Raw genomic sequence first — 19197 nt, 5'->3', positions numbered from 1 at the left:
AAAGAAAGTCTGCCCCTAGCAAAAACTGAGTAAACTAAAGAGTATATGTGGCCTGTGTTGAAAAAATAATCAAGGTATTTAAGTGGGAAATTAGGAAGACACGGCTGATTACTAAGAAATTCAACCTTAGATACAACTTTCAAATTATTACAGGAGGAAATGTTTCATATTAAGTTGCAAATTGCTTGCATTATAAAATATTATCGACATCGCTACTTTCATACATTAATCCTTCCAGCAAAACTGTATAGCAATGGATACATTTTCCCAGTTTGAGTAGCCAGCTTTCATACTTTTGAAATAGTTTAACAGACTAATTTCTATTGTATCATTTCTAAGAGGAAAATAGTAAGCTGTTCCCAAGCTCTCCAAAAAGAATTTGTTACTGCTACGACAAGAGACAGTTTATCACTTGCATAAAATGAGAGGTTGTTTGGATGTCCTTTGAACATGAGTTATATTCATCCAGTAACATCCAAAATCCATCAATACTTGTAAAGTCTGATAAAATCTCCAGTAATTCTTTAAAACTTGTATTAAACGTATCAGTCTGATTAAGAAGAAAGAAATCCTAGGGTAGGGACTTGTATGTAAATGTAACTATAAAAAGAAAAATAAATTTGGAGACAAAACTGATTCTCTTCAATGGTAGTGATACATACTGCAAAATACTCCTCGTGGATTCAGTTCAGCCACAAGACATCATCTTTTACTCTTTTATTTCCATTAAGCTATCTGTAATTACAGTGTTGTCTCTAGCTTTGGATTTTGAAGAATAAATTACTTTTAATCTTCTATATTAACATATGTCATGTGTAAAAGTGACACCGTGTGGTAAATCTATTCCCACAGGTTATAGAAAATTCTTGATTCAGGAGAACTACAAGACACTGATATTCACTCTCCACCAGACTCAGTATAGTATTATAGGTTATGTCTTTACTATTAACCTCAAAATAAGGTTACTCCATCCAAAATGCCTTTTGGGAAGAGTCACTGGCCCAACATTACTCCTAGTGTTCCTGGGAACTACTGCAAAGAGTGGAAGCACCAGAGCCATGCCAAGACATTACAACAGAAAATTGATTTCTGGCACAGAGGATTTTTTTCTGCAACTGTTTAATTTACTAATACAGCTGTAGCTCATACAGGCAAAGACAAAGTTATTCTTCCAGAAAGCAACCTAGTTGCTCATGTACCACAAAATTATCACTTGTAGAAATAATTTACAAAGCTTTGCCTTAGCACAAAGCCACCTACAGGCATAGTAGACAGGTGGTCTACTGCCAATTTCTCAAAAAAATATTAGTTTCTGGAAGTCAAATCTGTTTCATAAAACTGTTTTGCCAGAATGACTTGGCAGTAAGAGAGAGTGAAAAAAAGGGCTCACGAGACTGATGTGTATGATATAATACTGGAGTGTGGTAAACATTTCCTCATTTGAGATCACTTCCAGGCCAATGTTTTACCAAAATGATTTTCACCAGAATCTTAAAAAAGGGTTCAATTTTCTTCTGTTAGTCTTACTCAGAAAGAGAAACTTTCAAGCTTCAAAAGATGCTGAGAAACGAGAATAAAAACAGTAGTCACTTACAGATCTGCTGATTGAAATCCACTTCTTCAGGGAAGTAATTTATTCCTCAGCAGTAAAGCTGACAGAAGATTGAGGAGTCTCCAGTCATTCTGTGTTTTATATATGAATAAAGTTTGGCAGTTCACTAGAACCCATTTGGCCATTACATTTTAAAGGCAACATAAAACCTTTAAATAAAACCACAGTTACCTCTGCCAGAAATTTTAGCTCAGTCTCTGTTACCAGATCTTCTGTATCTCCTGTGGAATTATATGAGAAATGTTATCTACAGATAATAATAAATAATAATAACCCTAAGTGGAGCCCCTGGTGGTCTAGGGGGTAAAGGCGCCGCGCTATCACCGCGGAGACCCGGGTTCGACTCCCGGTCAGGGCCACTCCCGGGCAGGTGGGGCTCGTTAGCCCTTAAAGGCAACCCACCTACGCCCTGAGGACCTCCGCTGCCACTGTCCAAGCTCGCTTGGGCTCCCGGCAGATGAACCTTAGGATTAAAGGGTGGGCTCAGTTCCGCGCACACTGTGTCTCACCTAAAAAATCCAATGCGCAGGCTGGAAGGTGGAAAGACCTTCCCCGGATCTTCGCTCGCGAAGACTGGCCATTATTATATTATTATATTATTATCTACAGACCAGTCCAGATTAAACTTAATGGTTTCCTAATAATGCCCCTTTGGAAAGCACCTCACGATTAAACACAGAGACTCTGATTGAGGTTGATGACAGATCACATAGAAATTAATCCTGCCACCTTTACACAGCCAACAATAATTCCGTTATTTCCATAAAACGAATATATTGCAAGAAGACTACTCAGATCTCTCTACCTCTTCTCTATCTTTTGCATTTGCTTTTAATTTTTGTCTGAGGTCTGCCTTTGATTTTGAAAATCAAGCTGACTACAATTCCCACAGGTTATAGAAAATTCTTGATTCAGGAGAACTACAAGACACTGATATTCACTCTCCACCAGACTCAGTATAGTATTATAGGTTATGTCTTTACTATTAACCTCAAAATAAGGTTACTCCATCCAAAATGCCTTTTGGGAAGAGTCACTGGCCCAACATTACTCCTAGTGTTCCTGGGAACTACTGCAAAGAGTGGAAGCACCAGAGCCATGCCAAGACATTACAACAGAAAATTGATTTCTGGCACAGAGGATTTTTTTCTGCAACTGTTTAATTTACTAATACAGCTGTAGCTCATACAGGCAAAGACAAAGTTATTCTTCCAGAAAGCAACCTAGTTGCTCATGTACCACAAAATTATCACTTGTAGAAATAATTTACAAAGCTTTGCCTTAGCACAAAGCCACCTACAGGCATAGTAGACAGGTGGTCTACTGCCAATTTCTCAAAAAAATATTAGTTTCTGGAAGTCAAATCTGTTTCATAAAACTGTTTTGCCAGAATGACTTGGCAGTAAGAGAGAGTGAAAAAAAGGGCTCACGAGACTGATGTGTATGATATAATACTGGAGTGTGGTAAACATTTCCTCATTTGAGATCACTTCCAGGCCAATGTTTTACCAAAATGATTTTCACCAGAATCTTAAAAAAGGGTTCAATTTTCTTCTGTTAGTCTTACTCAGAAAGAGAAACTTTCAAGCTTCAAAAGATGCTGAGAAACGAGAATAAAAACAGTAGTCACTTACAGATCTGCTGATTGAAATCCACTTCTTCAGGGAAGTAATTTATTCCTCAGCAGTAAAGCTGACAGAAGATTGAGGAGTCTCCAGTCATTCTGTGTTTTATATATGAATAAAGTTTGGCAGTTCACTAGAACCCATTTGGCCATTACATTTTAAAGGCAACATAAAACCTTTAAATAAAACCACAGTTACCTCTGCCAGAAATTTTAGCTCAGTCTCTGTTACCAGATCTTCTGTATCTCCTGTGGAATTATATGAGAAATGTTATCTACAGATAATAATAAATAATAATAACCCTAAGTGGAGCCCCTGGTGGTCTAGGGGGTAAAGGCGCCGCGCTATCACCGCGGAGACCCGGGTTCGATTCCCGGTCAGGGCCACTCCCGGGCAGGTGGGGCTCGTTAGCCCTTAAAGGCAACCCACCTACGTCCTGAGGACCTCGCTGCCACTGTCCAAGCTCGCTTGGCCCCGGCAGATGAACCTTAGGATTAAAGGGTGGGCTCAGTTCCGCGCACACTGTGTCTCACCTAAAAAATCCAATGCGCAGGCTGGAAGGTGGAAAGACCTTCCCCGGATCTTCGCTCGCGAAGACTGGCCATTATTATATTATTATATTATTATCTACAGACCAGTCCAGATTAAACTTAATGGTTTCCTAATAATGCCCCTTTGGAAAGCACCTCACGATTAAACACAGAGACTCTGATTGAGGTTGATGACAGATCACATAGAAATTAATCCTGCCACCTTTACACAGCCAACAACAATTCCGTTATTTCCATAAAATGAATATACTGCAAGAAGACTACTCAGATCTCTCTACCTCTTCTCTATCTTTTGCATTTGCTTTTAATTTTTGTCTGAGGTTCTGCCTTTGATTTTGAAAATCAAGCTGACTACAGACACATATTTTCTCCTGCATTAACAGTGAGGATGACTTCCTCCTCTGATTCATGTTTCCAAGCAACAGGATGTTGGAACGAGAGGTGCTGATCAGGAGGTGCTGAGCTTTCAAGCGCACTGGGAAGAGTGGGAACTGGGAAGACATCACTAAGGTTTTTGGCCACTTTAGATTCCAAGCCAAATTTCTTCTATTTATCACCAGAATCATTTATCTCACTCACAGCAGAAGTAGATAACTGGGAAATGCCCTTATTCCCAGGAGACTGCTGCAGAGATTGATATGGACACCATTGCAGTGAAATCAAACAAGGAAATTCCCCCCCTACTGAAATCAAGCCCATTTCTTAACTGATATACATCAAAAGGGATGAAAACAAACTTGGACAAACCAATGTTAAATCACCTCAATATAAACACTATTAAAAAGCTTTTGCTTTTTTTCCATCAGGCAGATAAGAAATCAAATTTTTTAATGGATCATTCTTAATATGAGTAATATGGAATTATTTCTCATCCACTTTGGCCAGAGTAAAGAGAACTTAATCTAAATCCAATTATTTTCTTATTTTTTGCTGAAATTTTTCAACTGCAAAACCAATAAGCATTACTTCTGAGGACAGAGCGTTCATTTTTTCAATGAAAAGGCTACAATTCATGCAGGGAAAAGTAGTAAAAATGGCAAATGAATATTTTCTACTAAAAAAGGTAAAAGAATTTCCTGATATATCTACCAAAAAAAAAAAAAAAAGGGCAAAAAACCACCACACAAACAAACACAAAAAGCTTCTCATACAAACAAAATAAAGCTTGATGAAATTGAGAGCAATCTAAGTTGTCATAAACCCATTAAAATATACAGCTATGCTGGCAGGTCCAGACTAAGGCATGCTGGAAATCTGGTGACAGGGAAGATAAGCTGAGACCGCCTACACTGTAGTTTTCTGGGGAAACAGAAAACTCCTATTGCTATCAGATTCCTTTAATTATTTAAGGATGAAAGGCTGTTTTGGTTTTAAGACATAGTTTAGTCTTCCTTTATGACTACAGAAAACTTAGACTTCCTTCACCCTAGTAACTTCTATGCCTGCTCTCAAATCAGAGATGAATTTTTCTGAGATGTTAATTTAAAGTAATGTGTTGTGTTAAAATGACACAATATTTTGGGTTATTTTAATACAGAAAAAAAAAGGAAGAAAAAGTTCAAATTGCTCATAGTAGAAAAGCCTTTGTGAAAAGCCATACATGGATTACTAATAAAAATTTTAAAAATCATAATCATAATCAATATTGGGACTGATGCCCGATAAAAATCTGCAAAAGAATTCAAAAGAAATCTTAATTAGACTTTTTAAAGGTATCTTAACATCTATTATTAACCTATTTCTTAATTATAATTTTCACTGGACATCTATTTTCAGACATGATGATGACACTGATTTTCATTTAGCTGCTTTTTGTTTTAGCATGAACCTTCTTTTCAGAGACATGTCATTCCTTAATATCCCGACAACTGGGCTAAGGAGCCACTTCATAAAAGTAAATGTGAGCTGAATGATAGTCCAGTGTTGTATTAATAGTGCAGACTGAGCCTAATACAGTATTATAGCAATAAACACATTTAGGCAATGGCACTTCATCCTATAAATGCTTTCACATTCTTCTCTTCAAGGATAAAGTCGTTTCTGATGCAGATTTCTTTGATTTTCATGCTGGATATCATAAACTTTGCAGGTATTACTGGAGAGAAAATCTCTTATCAGCAGCTTCCAGCTGATATGTTTTACTATTTCTCTGGCACAGAACCCTGACCCTGTGGCAGTTCAGGCAGCTCTGCCTTGGCTCCCATTTGGCTTTTGTGTGTTGCTTTGATCAGTTCCTGGCTTCGGATGAAAGCAATTCTTTCAGAGACCACCTTCAAACTCTCTTAAATAAAAAGAATTACATACATAAAACCAATTGAGCTTGTTAAGCAGCAGGAAGAAGCCAAGTAGAGGGAGGAGAAAGGGAGGGAAGGAGGCGCCGCAAATCAATGCTAGGAAGCAATGATCAAAGTGGTGACTGGAAAATTAGTAAAAAATGATCTCTAAGTTGTACCAGTCTGGGTCCTTCCCTTTTCCAGTTCCATAAGTGCAAAGACTTTCTCACTATTACCCAAGAAAGAGAAACAACTCTCTTTCCAAGAATTGTCTTAGACGTCTGTTCTGTACCTTTGAGTACAGCCACTTGAGATCTTAGAGTAAAGCAGTAGGAAGCCAACTGGCAAGCCAGGAGAGAGATGGTCTTGAAATGCACTTTTTCCAAAGGAAATTCTAAGAAATTAGCACTTGGGGCATATTACTCTTCCTTCCGGTTACTGGTGCTGTGACTGTTTCCGAGAATCTCTACTGAATCCAAAAGGAATCTACAAAGAGTAACGTTACACTGATTGTACAGGTTAGCTTTTGAGCCATCCTCAAAACCAGACTTTTGTTTTTCCTTACCCCAAGCCTACCCCTCCAGGATCATTCCTGGAAGCAGTGCAGCAGGGGTCTCCTGTGCATGGCAGCCAGGATATATGGCTTAAGGACACTTTGGAGCTGTCTCTGTCTCTCAGCCAAGGCAGAGCCAGTCTCTGTGGCAGTTCTCCAAGGATAGGCACAGAGTGCACAGGTTCAGAGGCTTTACCTCATTCACAGCAAATGGCCTCACTGCTTGAAAGACAGTTTCACTGATTCTTATTAGAAGAGCACACTACGCTGTATCAGGATCATATTTTCCATCTTGGGAACAAAGAGGGGACACAAATACAATGGGAACAGTCTAAAATATGCCTCCCCAGCTGTGGATAGCAGATACATCTCTAGATGAACTTATCATGTTACAAAACAGATCTGAACCTCAGGTTATACTCTATCAGGAGATCAACTGCACATGTATTATACGTTGAAAATACATTAAATAAGAAACATTCACAAAGATAAATATATAATCCAAAAGCATTAAACAAGTATTTTTAGTTATAAGTACCACCACAAAACTCAAATTTAATTAAGAAACTGAACTTAGCAGTTTGAGGTCTGCGCTGTCTTTAACAGTTTAAAAATTCAAATTATCTGCATTTTTTTAGTATTTTGAAGTTTTCCTGAGAGACTATCCCTCACCCTAAAAACAGCAAATGACTACAATGTACAGAAAATGCTGACAAATTAACATATTTAAAACATTAATATTATCTATAAAATATCTCTCAACTACCATATTTGAACAGTAGCCAATATAAGACAGTGAGAGCATGTTAGTGTTTTGTTATCTTAAAACAGTACTTCACTAAATAGTATTTTTCATCATGAAAATATGTAATAAAAACCACACTGTACCGTAATGAAAGCATGTACTCCTCAGTGACTCACAGTAAATGACTCCCGAAATTTCATATCCCGATTGCACCACTGAACATCTTACACCTGTGGTAACTGCCAGTGATTATGTCTTTACGGAGTTTTCCTTTTTTTTTTTTTCCTTTAGAAGAGTCTGCTGCTTGGCAAATTGCTTAGGACACTTAAGGCTCCTGAGTCAGCACTGTACACAACTGAACAACTCAGTCGGGTCACCATGACACGAACACTCACATGTCACAGTAGAGCACAAGAAGGTTTCAAAGCTATCTATTCTGCAACTGTGGCAAAAACAAAGTAATGAGACCCTGGCAAGCTGTTCTCTAATTTGTGTGCTGGCTACACAAAATGATAAATGGTCTGACTTTATGTCTTATTAATACAGAAGTGCTGTGCTGGGTCATGGTGTTCCTGGCCAGGTACACATCAATCTATCAGTCTGAAGCATTATTAATGTCAACAGTTTTGTTGCAGGTTTTGGAAGGACTGAAGGTGGGGTTTTTCTAAGAAATAAAGGTGTATTATATAGATATCAAAATTACTAAAGAAAGCATATATTGTATACCGTGGGTATTTAATTTTGCTAACAGAAGAAAAGACTAATAGGAGAACAGAAATCAGATATGTAGCAATATTATCTTTATGTTGGTACTATACCTGCATCTTCTGAATAAAAGGATAGAAAATCAAAACAATATTTGAGATGTTCAACGTAACACTGGATATACAAGGAAACAGCTGTTGTACTGTATTTTAACAAATGCTGCATCTTTTCAGGATACATCTAGAGTACATGCACACAGAATGTTTATTTCTGGTAAAGGTAAATTTATCAAACATTTCCTCAGGTCATAAATTAAATCACTTCAGAAGATAAAAGCAATTATTCTGAAAATTGAATTTTCTTTTTCTCATGGCTCCAAGTCACGCAATGTTCAGATATGTGCTTGATTTTAAACTTAGTAAAGTATTGCTGAAATGAGTAAAATCAAGCACTTGTCTAGGGTCTCAGTTGAATTAACGTTCTGTATAACCTTTATATGCAGGGTACACTGAACAATGAATAGAGACTATTTTTGGTACAGCTTATGAAACTTTGTTTTTACTTTTCACTCTCAGGATATGGTTTCATGACTGGCTCAAGCTACTCTCAACTCAAGTTACTGTTGAAAAGGAATGTCTCTCAGTGTTAATCATATATCCCCCCTCTGTTGTTCAGTGGCATTAATGTGACATGACTGAAATGCAGCAAGTTTTGCAGGGTCATGTCTAGCTAAATCAGATCCCTCATCGAGCTATGCATAAAGTATATGGCCATTAATATATGCAAAAGAGAAGTACCAGAAACACATGGCTGGGGAGAGTGGTGAAAGCAGTATCTTTTTCTATAAAAACGCTTTAAATAACACTTTTAAATTTTAAAATTAACCTTCTGGCTCTTCTGTTACACAGAGGGGAAAAAAATGAATTTTAAAGCCTGTTGAGGAATTACTTGGAGATTTCAGTGATTTAGTGTTTTCTCTGAAAGCAGTTTTCATATTAATGGAAAGTTTTCATTGTTTATTCAGTAATTTAATTTTTTTTTTTTAATATTCTATATATACACTCAGTGTTCAGGAGATATTTGGACAATGCCCTTGACAACATGCTTTAAATTTCTGTTAGCTCTGAAGTGGTCACACAGTGGGACTGGATGGGGGTCCCTTTCAACCAAAATGCTCTAGTCTAGTCTAGATGATTCTATTCTTAAATTTTAGATGAAAACATTGTATGAAAGAATGCGAAAAAGGAACTGTACAGAAAGTAGTAAATAATTACTTAGGAGGGTGACTGTTGCGTTTTTCTGTTAGTATGGAACTGCATTAGAAGTTTTATTAGAATTATTAGAATGTTCTATACCTAACACCAAATACATGATGGGGACTCAGTCATGTAATTTTCAAGTAAGGTACAGAATCATTCAGCTAGGAAACGCAGGAATCACTGTCTGGTTTCCTATCAGCACTGTGCAGCTGTATTCCTTACACATATTAACCTGACCAGATGGCAAAGTTTAGAGAAATCCACAAGAAAACCAAACATTGCAAGAAATACATACACATGTATGTATGTAGGTGTAAAAGCAAGTGTGTAAAAGCACATGATTTTTCAAAGAGTCACTTTTAATAATTTACCAGGTCAACAATAACATAAGCCAGGAAATTCACATTTCAAAAAAGAAGTATAACTTGATTGATGCCAGCCTAACATACTTGCACCATAACTGTAATGCATTCATGAGCAAATTTCACCAGGATACTGCCCAGGCTGTTGTCTAGAACAAAGTCCAGGATGCTGCAGTGCCTGTCTCTGACTCTGCTTTGTGGCTGAAAACACCACATCTATCTTAAAGAATATTAGCATAGGGTAGGTGTTAAAGAAGACCTTGTTAACCTGATATTCAGTAATGGAATGCAGAAAGCAAAAGAGGTCTGCCTGCTCTGGATATAGGCATGGAGCAAAAGTTTCAGAGGAGGAGAAAGGGCAAGAGAGCACAAAGGGGCCTATTGTGTTTGATTAGTAGCCAGAGCAGGAATGCCAGGAATGGGCAATGAGCATGGAGGTTATGTATAAGAGATCTCGTATACAGAAGCAGTGGGAGTTGGTCAGTATGCAGCTGCTGATACAACACACATCAGAAAAGAGGGGCTCTGCCTGATGAAATGAGCTGCTGAATCTGCATTAAATGAGTGAGTAATGCAAGTGATGAATTGACAGAACAGTTGTTAGGGGAAAGCTGATCATGTAGTTATCTCAACAAAAGGTATGTAAAATACATATCTTATACCCTAGGCTTTAAAGAAAAGAATCTTCTGTTTTATAGGTCTTTACAAGGCATGTTTTCCAAAGATTGAGAACACTGGAATAGAAGTGAAACACGGGATATAACCTGAGGTTATAACCTCAGAGTAACAAGATTTTCAGAACTCCAAAGCACAGACTAAGATACAAGCACAAAAAATCATAAAAATAATCATAAAAATAATTTACCAGGACATGCATTATAAGGTAGAATGAGGAAAGAGCTGGTCCATTATGCAATCAGCAAGGAAAATTAAGAGATGATTGTAAAGTTTAATGCTGTTTTTTTTCTCAAGAAGATGAGAAAAGGGTATTTTTGATCAAATGACTAATTTGTCCTGCAGCTTTAGCAGGTAAAAGTGGAAACCATTACTTCACAAAACTTAGCTTCCAGTTTGCATCAAGCTCCATATCCCCTGATCATCTACACCACATACATATTAGTTTACATCCACACACTGTGTTCTCAGCTCTATTAGTTCTGTGAGTAGTTGCATATGGCACTCCTTTCTCTAGGCAGCATGGACAAGGTTGTGTCAAGCTTGCTCCCATCACAGTTCCCTACACAGTTCTCCAACAGTTTCCTACAAGGTCTGGTGCCCTCACCAACCTGTTCTCACTCCATGCTACCAGACATGCAGCACATGCCATGCCATGAGGCCATGAACTAGCTAGCTGTGAAACATATACTTCACAGTATGGTCATCTGAATACACATGCACAAAATCTGTGCCTCAGAGGCACAAAAGTCAAGTGAAGAGCACTGCAGACACAGCCCATCGGTTCTGAAGGACGCCACCCTGAGCAGTGTGGGTAGGAGCCACTGCACAGCATGGCCCCTGGACAGTGTAGGGCAAAGAAGTTGAGTTCTCCTGGGGTAGCAAGAGCTGACCACAGCTATCAGTGTAAATTCTTCTAAGGCCTTTGCCTGCATTTCTTCTTTTTCTTTTGTGTTTTTTTTACCCTGTAACCTCAATGTCCTGTCACTGTTTGACTGTAAATTGGAGATAATATCACTTCTCTAAGGTGCAGAGAACAGTCATACTCAAGATTGCGAGCCCTTCTGATCACACTGCCAGAAAAAACCTCAGGAGACTACTCTTCAGTTTTTATAGATATTAAAGAAACGTGGGGTTTAAAAAAGACGTTGAGAATTGCAGAACAAGGTGCAGACATCTACTGTGAGGTACTAACAAATGTGGAGGAAACTGAGGAAGCGAGTGTAGCGAACTGCTATTTATAAAGTAACAGGATAGCTGGAATAGGATTATCTTTCATATGAAAGTGTGTTAAAGGCACACAAGAACCTTTTAGAATACTGTTTTGTATTTAAAATCATAAAAATACTTTTGTTCTTCATATCACTGAATTAAAAGGATCTTAAACATAGTATATGTTTTTTTAAAATCTCTGAGAAAAAATCTCACTAAGGAGTAAAATAAAAGGTCAATTTAGTTTTATAAAACAACCAAATGTTTCAATAATGAATCAAGGAGGAAAAAAAAGAAAAGAAAGGAAATACACATTTGCCAAAATGTAGAGAAACCAATAAATTGCTATTTCTTCCTATTTCCTCCTTAAACACCAACTGCACAGACCCTCGAGACTGAAAATTTAAACAGGGTCATGCTGACCTTAAGGCAAGGAATGGACTTAATTACTGCAACAGACAACGATGAATCATACCTAAGCAAACCTCCCATTCCTTTTCAATAGAATGCATTATTAATCAGACACATCATCTTACAACTGGTACAAGCAGTCATCAGAAAAATCCTTCATTTTCCCAGAACACAACAAGAATATTTCAGAATGTCACAACTCTTTCTTCATCACTCTAAAAAGTCACTGAAACTGTTGCTACTTTCATGTCTCAGCCACATTTAATTTTTATTCACATACTGTACAAAAGCACCCAGCACTTGTTCAGTCACGCTGTACCTGTGTAAAAATCTTAAATACGTGTTCAAAGATCATTTTTTACAGACTTAAAAGCTACAGCCTGACTGATACTTCTGTAGCTATTAACAACTCTAACTGTTCAAAACACTTCCTTAGGAGTGTTCCTTCATTTCTAGTAATTGTCGAATGGGCAAAAAAGCCTCTGAACCTCCAGGCTGAGTAACATCCATTTGAGTGCTTAGAAAAACAGCTCTTAAGAACTCTCAACTTTCTCCGCTCCCATTGTGAAAGACCTCGTATGCCAACCCATGTGATGGAGGATGCTGTACAGTACATCGGGTCAGGAGACAAGATGTGACACCGTCTCATACCTGGGGAACAGGCACATTACATTTTGTTGTGAATGTGAACTGAAACTAGTTGAACAAATCTTGTACTCGGTGTGTGTGATTTGATATACTTGTGTTAACCCACTGCCTACCTCCAACTACTGAGACAGCAATGGTGCTTTTCCACTGCAGACTATTAAAGATACTCATACCATTTCCACTCATTGCCATGTCTTGCATTATTTCCCAATCTGCCATTTATGTGTTTCAAATCCCCACATATTCTTTGGAAGGAATCATGTCCATATGTCCCAATGGATGTCTTTTCTTTTTTTTATTCAGTGAATCAGAGAGGAACACATATCTTTGTTTTCAAGAGAAACAAATATATCACACTGCAATCACACACACAACTGATGTATTGCAGTAAAATTTTCCATCAGAACCTCTTACTTTCAGTGACAATTCAACATCACATCAATCTTTCTGTGAGTGTTACAGTGACTTAAGAACAGGCTCTCCTCTATAATGCATTCAGTTAGGTACACAGATAGCATCTTATTCCTTTGATTTGCCAAGCTGCTTCATAGCTTCATGGCTCTCAGTCATGTGGCTGCACTAGCAAGCAGAAGAGATCCTGAAAATTTTTACACTAAAAATTACTGGCATCTAAAAATGTTAAAAGTATTGGAACAACACAATGCTGAAACAATACAAAACACCATGTCAAAAGATTAGCAACTCTCAAATATCCATGCAAGTGTCACATGCTTTGAGGGTTTGTTATGCCAGAGGTATAGATGATCTCAATGTGACTCCAACCAAAGCCAACACAGAACTCATTCAATCTATCAGGTCAAGTGTAGGCCATGTAACCAAAGCTATACTATAGTGTTCCAGGTCTGTTCTCTACTATGGGTTGTACAGGTCCTGTTGAACTGAGAGTCAATACTGAACTATTTAGTTGGTACTACACTGGCAGCCAGCGTTGCAGTCTCCACATCAATTTCTCATCACCCATGTATCCCAGCCCTACCCTACCATGCATAACAGAGTGTTACCTGTGGAACAAAAATTAATTGGCCAATAATCCAAAGATGCTGCAATAATAAGGTCCCAGTAGGTTTTAGGTACCCAAGTAGACAGATAGAATAACAGCAGAGTCCATAAATACTACTTCTACACCCAAAAGCTCTATTAAAAATATCATTATCAACAATTAAGAAACAAATCCTTGTTTTATCCAAGGAAAGTTGAGTAAGCAGCAACACTTGCTTTCATTTGCATCTGGAAGGCTATGGAACAAGTTCCAACATAAGAAACACAATATAAACTGGACAATACAAATGCTGACTCCCTCTATATCCACAATCTGTTGGGCTGCTTGTGAACAATTCTAATGCTGCTGCCTTGCCCTGTTTGACATTTTATCTTGCTCTGGTTTGAAATCACTACTGCATGTTCTGCAACACATACACAAAAAGTATTAGTAGAAAAGGTAAACCAGAGCAATAGATCTATTAAAGAAAGCAATAACAATTGCAAGGAGTCATTTTTTTTTAACCATAAGAATCTTAATACAGCACAACAGAAATTATACACTATACAGTGACAATCACTTTCTCTCTCTCACATATATGTTATATAGTCCTAATGTCTATAGTGTTTATACTTGTAATGATAGGACAAATTTCTTTGCTGAAAGGGTTGTCAGTCATATTGGAACAGGCTGCCAAGGGAAGTGGTGAGGTCACTATCCCTGGAGGTATTTAAAAGACATGTAAATGTGGCACTTAGGGACATGGTTCTGTGGTGGACTTGGCAGTGCTGGGTTAACAACTGGACTCAATGTCCTTTAAGCTCTTTTCCAACCTAAATGATTCTGTGATTCTAGAATCTATTTATACTGAAGTGCACTGTGTGCACTTTGGGTCCACTGTGTCAAAAAGGCAGTAAAACTTGATAAGGTTCGAAGAAAGGCAAGAAGAAAGACCAAAAGGATTAACAAGTTTCAGGACTATCTATTTGGCTGGGATTCTTCAGAATAGAAAAGAGGATACTTAAGAGGCATATAAGTCTACAAAATCATAACTAGCACCTCAAGGGTGCATAATTTCAGTTGGCTGATAGTGTCTCATATTTTTTCAAAAAAGCTGGGCATTGCCCTCACGATTGAGTACCCATTGTACATTGTCCCTACAGCAGAGAACAGTCTCTCATGACTGAGAAAGAACAGAGTTCATGCGACTAGATGAAAGAATGGAACAGCACTCTAAACAGACAGCATGAACAGTACAAAATGGTATGTCTGAAACACCACAATTGGACATACTGCACCAACTGACATGTTAGGAACAAGTTTTTATGTAACAGCATAATTCTTGCCTTTAAGGGTGACTTCTTCTTGCCTTTGGTGGGGGGTGGCTCTTACACAACTGCCAGCATCCATTTCCCATGTAATTATGCATCCAGTATATTTTACACACACATGCCACTTGTCCAACAGCAGCAAACATTTCATATAAAAGACAGTCTTTTTCTAGACATTTGATGAAGGCTCTTTCAGAAAAATATCTTAGCTTATGGTATAATGTGAAAGCTCAGGAAGATGCATTCAGAAATGTTAACACAAGATCAGCAGGAAACATTTAAACTTCTAATACAAACTTTGAAAGGCACAATTGTCTTTGATTCCAAGAAGGTCACTTCACCTGCCCAGCACATGGCATCCTGACTTACTACTTTGTCCCATATATCTGATTTTGGGTGGATTAAGATTATCCTTACTTTTTATAACACATCCTAATAATTATTGTTATGATCTCAAGTTTTGTTTTCTATATCTCTATATGGTTTCTCACCATAAAATACATATAATTCTACTTGCTGAAAACACAGTGAAAAATTTCCTTGGAAATGCCTTGGATCTCAGAGTACTGCCTAATTTGTAAACTTACCACTAGACCTTCAGGAAACAGCACCATGTTTAATAGAAAGAAAAACTTTCTATTAAAGGTATCCAAACAATAGCTCTATGACAGAATATGAGATGAACTATAAATGCAGAAATATAAAGAATTTATCCTATGTAGGGAAACATCTCCATAAGTATTGAGGGATAAACATAACTGTTGCTTATCTACAAACTGTCTTAGACTCAGGAAAATCATCTTTAGCTAAAGAAGAGTATGAGTCAAGCCCACAAGAAGCCCAGGTCGCTTTCTGGTCAAAATATTACTTTTCTTCATATTTCTTTTTTTTTTCTTTTATCTCCTGTGCCAAAAACTGTGAAGAAGAAAAGGTAGGAATAACTATTTCATACAATTGCAAAATCTACCTCCACTAGAATTCTGTTATTGAAGTCCTTCCATTTCTTATAGCACTCTGATGACTTCTTTCAGTGCTTGACATTGTGGACTTGGAAATTGTATGTTATTATCTTTGTCTCATCATCTTCTGCACTCAATTACCAGTTTATACACTACACAAATAGCATCATCCCATTAAGGTGATGTCCTTTACCAAGTAGAGCTTTATAGAACTTTTTCTGATTGCTTTTTATTTTATAAGCAATTTTGAAGCTTTGCTTCCTTCAAATAAATTCCGCTTATCACTTTCTTAATTTTTTCAAATATTAAGAAGTTCTTTATAAGCAATAACTACCTCCCAGTGATGAATAAAAATAAATCAGGTGGATAGGTACTACCTGTGTATGCCCACCTATCAACACCTACACACACACACAGAGTCTTATGGGTCCTTAGGCTGAGGATCAGTTATCATTGCATAATATGACACTTGCCTATACTGTAGTTTCCTTCATCAATTGAGATTCATCACTCTACTTGCATGACCTCACAAGAATTTTACACACAAGGCAAAGACGAAATATGTTTTGTTACACAGGGTTATAATTATACAACTATATAATTATTGCCATTAGTCAGCTTTACTCTATATGGTCACATTCAACAGTTCTTAGTGGTAGACTCCATGGAAATTAGCTTACTAGAAGGCCCATACAGATGAAGTTCCTGCCATTAGCACTGCTCAACAAGGCAGGCACTCCCATTCATGCGAGGTTGCAGCTTCTCAGTAACCCCAACCATTTATCAGCTACATCCAAACAGAACATGTTGCTCCTTTGCCACGCCTATATTGCTAAATAAAACCAGGCCTCTGGTTGTTCTGTGGCACAACCATACTCCCTCCTTTGGATACATGTAGTGCCTTATGACTCTGTGGGCAGATTAAGTGCGGGTTGAGTCAGAATTTTTAATGAATGCCAGCGCTGTGTTGCAAGTCATCAGAGTGATGCTTTCACAGCATGAAACTGAACAGATGCCAAAACGTTTTAGTGGGAAAGAGCCTGCTGAGAGTATGTGAGGTCCATGTGCTCTGAAACATCCTTGGTGCATGCCATTCCCAGCCCTGGCACTGCCTGGAAGACTACTGACTGTGACAGGCCAAAACTGTGCCAGGATCCACTCTAATTGGAAGTTCCACTGCTCAGTCTCAGCACAAACTGTTTTACTTAGCTTTGCAGACTCTGCTTTAAAGTCCACATGCATGCTGGTCACAGTTTTCCCTTCTTTGTCCTACTCTCTCTGACTTCTTTTCTATTCACTGTCTGCTTAAAACTTTTTACTCTCAGTACCCTCTCCAAAACAAAACACTCCACTTCAACCTGCTTCTCCTTTCCAAGAACCGGAATGTTGAGCAATGAAACAACTAACACTGACACTTAGACATCATTAGACTTTAAATGATATTGTTATGAAAGATGAAGAAGTTGCATTTTGAGACTGTTGCAAATCCAGAGGCACTACAGAGGTTGTAGTGCAGCTGCACATACATCCATGCAACCGTGGGAAGAGACACAATTTTTTTTACCTTTAAACTGCATAGATTAAGTAAATACACAAGAAAGTTGAATATCTGATTCATTATATTAGTAAAGTTTCTACATCAGCTCCTGGTTTTCTGTGAGTAGTTTGTCCAAATTGTGATTTAAGCCTTGTCTTTGCTCCCTGCCTTTGGTTACACACAATATCACTGAGGGTGACACACTGCTCAGGCCACTCAGCAGCAATTTCTTTAGGCTTTTCCCATTCTCCTCACAAACACGTTCACATTTTTGTGAACCTTTATTCACAAAAATGTGTGTATATTTATTCGTTTGAATATTTTAAATTGCTTTTACTTCCTCTCTGTTACTCTGTCCCTTCATTGTGCAGTATCAATGAGCACTGACTGCACAATTTTGGTCTCCATTTTTTGAGGCAAGTCAGACTCAAGTCAGACATGAGATTCAGCACATGTAAAAAAGAAGAGCTAAGTAGTAATTAGCCTTAATTTAAAAAACAGAAATTAAAGATAAGAACCTCTTTTTTGTAGGGGAGCTGATAGAGTTTGCTGCAAAATGTCATCCAAACTTAGGCTACAATTTCTCTGAACATGAAACCTGTACTACACAGCAGCATTTACTTGTCATTTGCTTTCATATTATTCAAATTCCTGTACACTCTCCCATGGTACATAACATGTTTTCCATATAGTTCTTTCTGATAAATTTGTGACAGAATTTAAAGATATCAGTAATCCATACATCTTTAGCTAGCCACAACCAAAATCTATTCTGAAAGACTGTCAGATCAAAAACTTGCTAAATACCATAGAGACCCTGTTTCAGAAATTATTGTAAAATTAAAGTTTAACTATTTAATCTAATTGCACCATATCATATACACTGCGTTTTTATATGTGACATAGTTCAGAAGTTAGATTTAAGCCATCTTTTATGATGAAAACAAGTATATGTGTAAGACAAAGTACTATGAAAAAGCACAGGAAGTCAAACAAAACAAAACAAAACCAACAGAAGAAATAATAAAAGCAATCCATTTCTTCATTTTAGTTCTGTTACATGATAATTCCAGTGGCTAACCTAGATCTTTTATGAGGAAAAATAATGAATCATAGAATGGTTTGGGTTGGAAGTGACCTTTAAAGGTCATCTAGTCCAACCTCCCTGCAATGAGCAGAGATATCTTCAGCTAGGTCAGGTCATTCAGAACCCCATCCAACCTGGCCTTGAGTGTTTTTGGGGATGGGGCATCCACTACGTCTCTAAGCAACCTGTGCCAGTGTTTCACCACTTTCATCATAAAAAAATACCTTCCTTATATCTGATTTCCATCTAACCTCTTTTACTCCTTGTCCTATATCAACAGGCCCTGCCAAAGGGCCAATTCCTCATGCACTGAACAGACCATCTATCAAATCCGTATCTCTCCAGTTAACAGAGAAGGATGTTCTTCAGTCATTGAAAATACTCTCTTGTGAAAAGCTAGGGACAGAGATGTTGGCAAAATCAGGATGACAAGAAAAAACACAGGTATACTAAGAAAAAGATTAAAACACCATAGGAGATACAATACTTTGTTCTCCATGTTTTTTCTAGAAGTAGCATTATGTATTTAAAGAAGTAGTATTATGTATTTTAAAATATATAAACTATGGAATACACAAGCTGCAGTATTGGTGTTCAAGATCCATTCTCTGACAGTGAAAAACGTTGGCTTTGGACTCTCAGCATAGCAATG

General features: G+C 37.6%; 1 protein-coding gene across 3 annotated transcripts in view; it reads right to left on the bottom strand.

Moving 5' to 3' along the window:
* Window positions 1-19197, bottom strand: part of GREB1 (growth regulating estrogen receptor binding 1) — a 93040-nt gene that overhangs the window by 60083 nt on the left and 13760 nt on the right. Inside the window, exon 1 of one of the 3 annotated variants that reach the window (XM_050315277.1) lies at window positions 7503-7511. The exons of the other annotated variants lie outside the window; for them this stretch is intronic. The gene's annotated coding sequence lies outside the window, so the exon portion shown is untranslated. Of the gene's footprint in view, window positions 1-7502; window positions 7512-19197 lie in introns of those variants that run through there. 3 annotated transcript variants of the gene reach the window in all.

Source organism: Myiozetetes cayanensis, unplaced genomic scaffold, assembly GCF_022539395.1.
Source record: "Myiozetetes cayanensis isolate MyiCay16 unplaced genomic scaffold, myiCay2020 scf2-11, whole genome shotgun sequence".
Lineage (NCBI taxonomy): Eukaryota > Metazoa > Chordata > Aves > Passeriformes > Tyrannidae > Myiozetetes > Myiozetetes cayanensis.
Note: the sequence above shows the minus strand (reverse complement) of the source record. Positions and strands in the feature narration are given on the sequence as shown.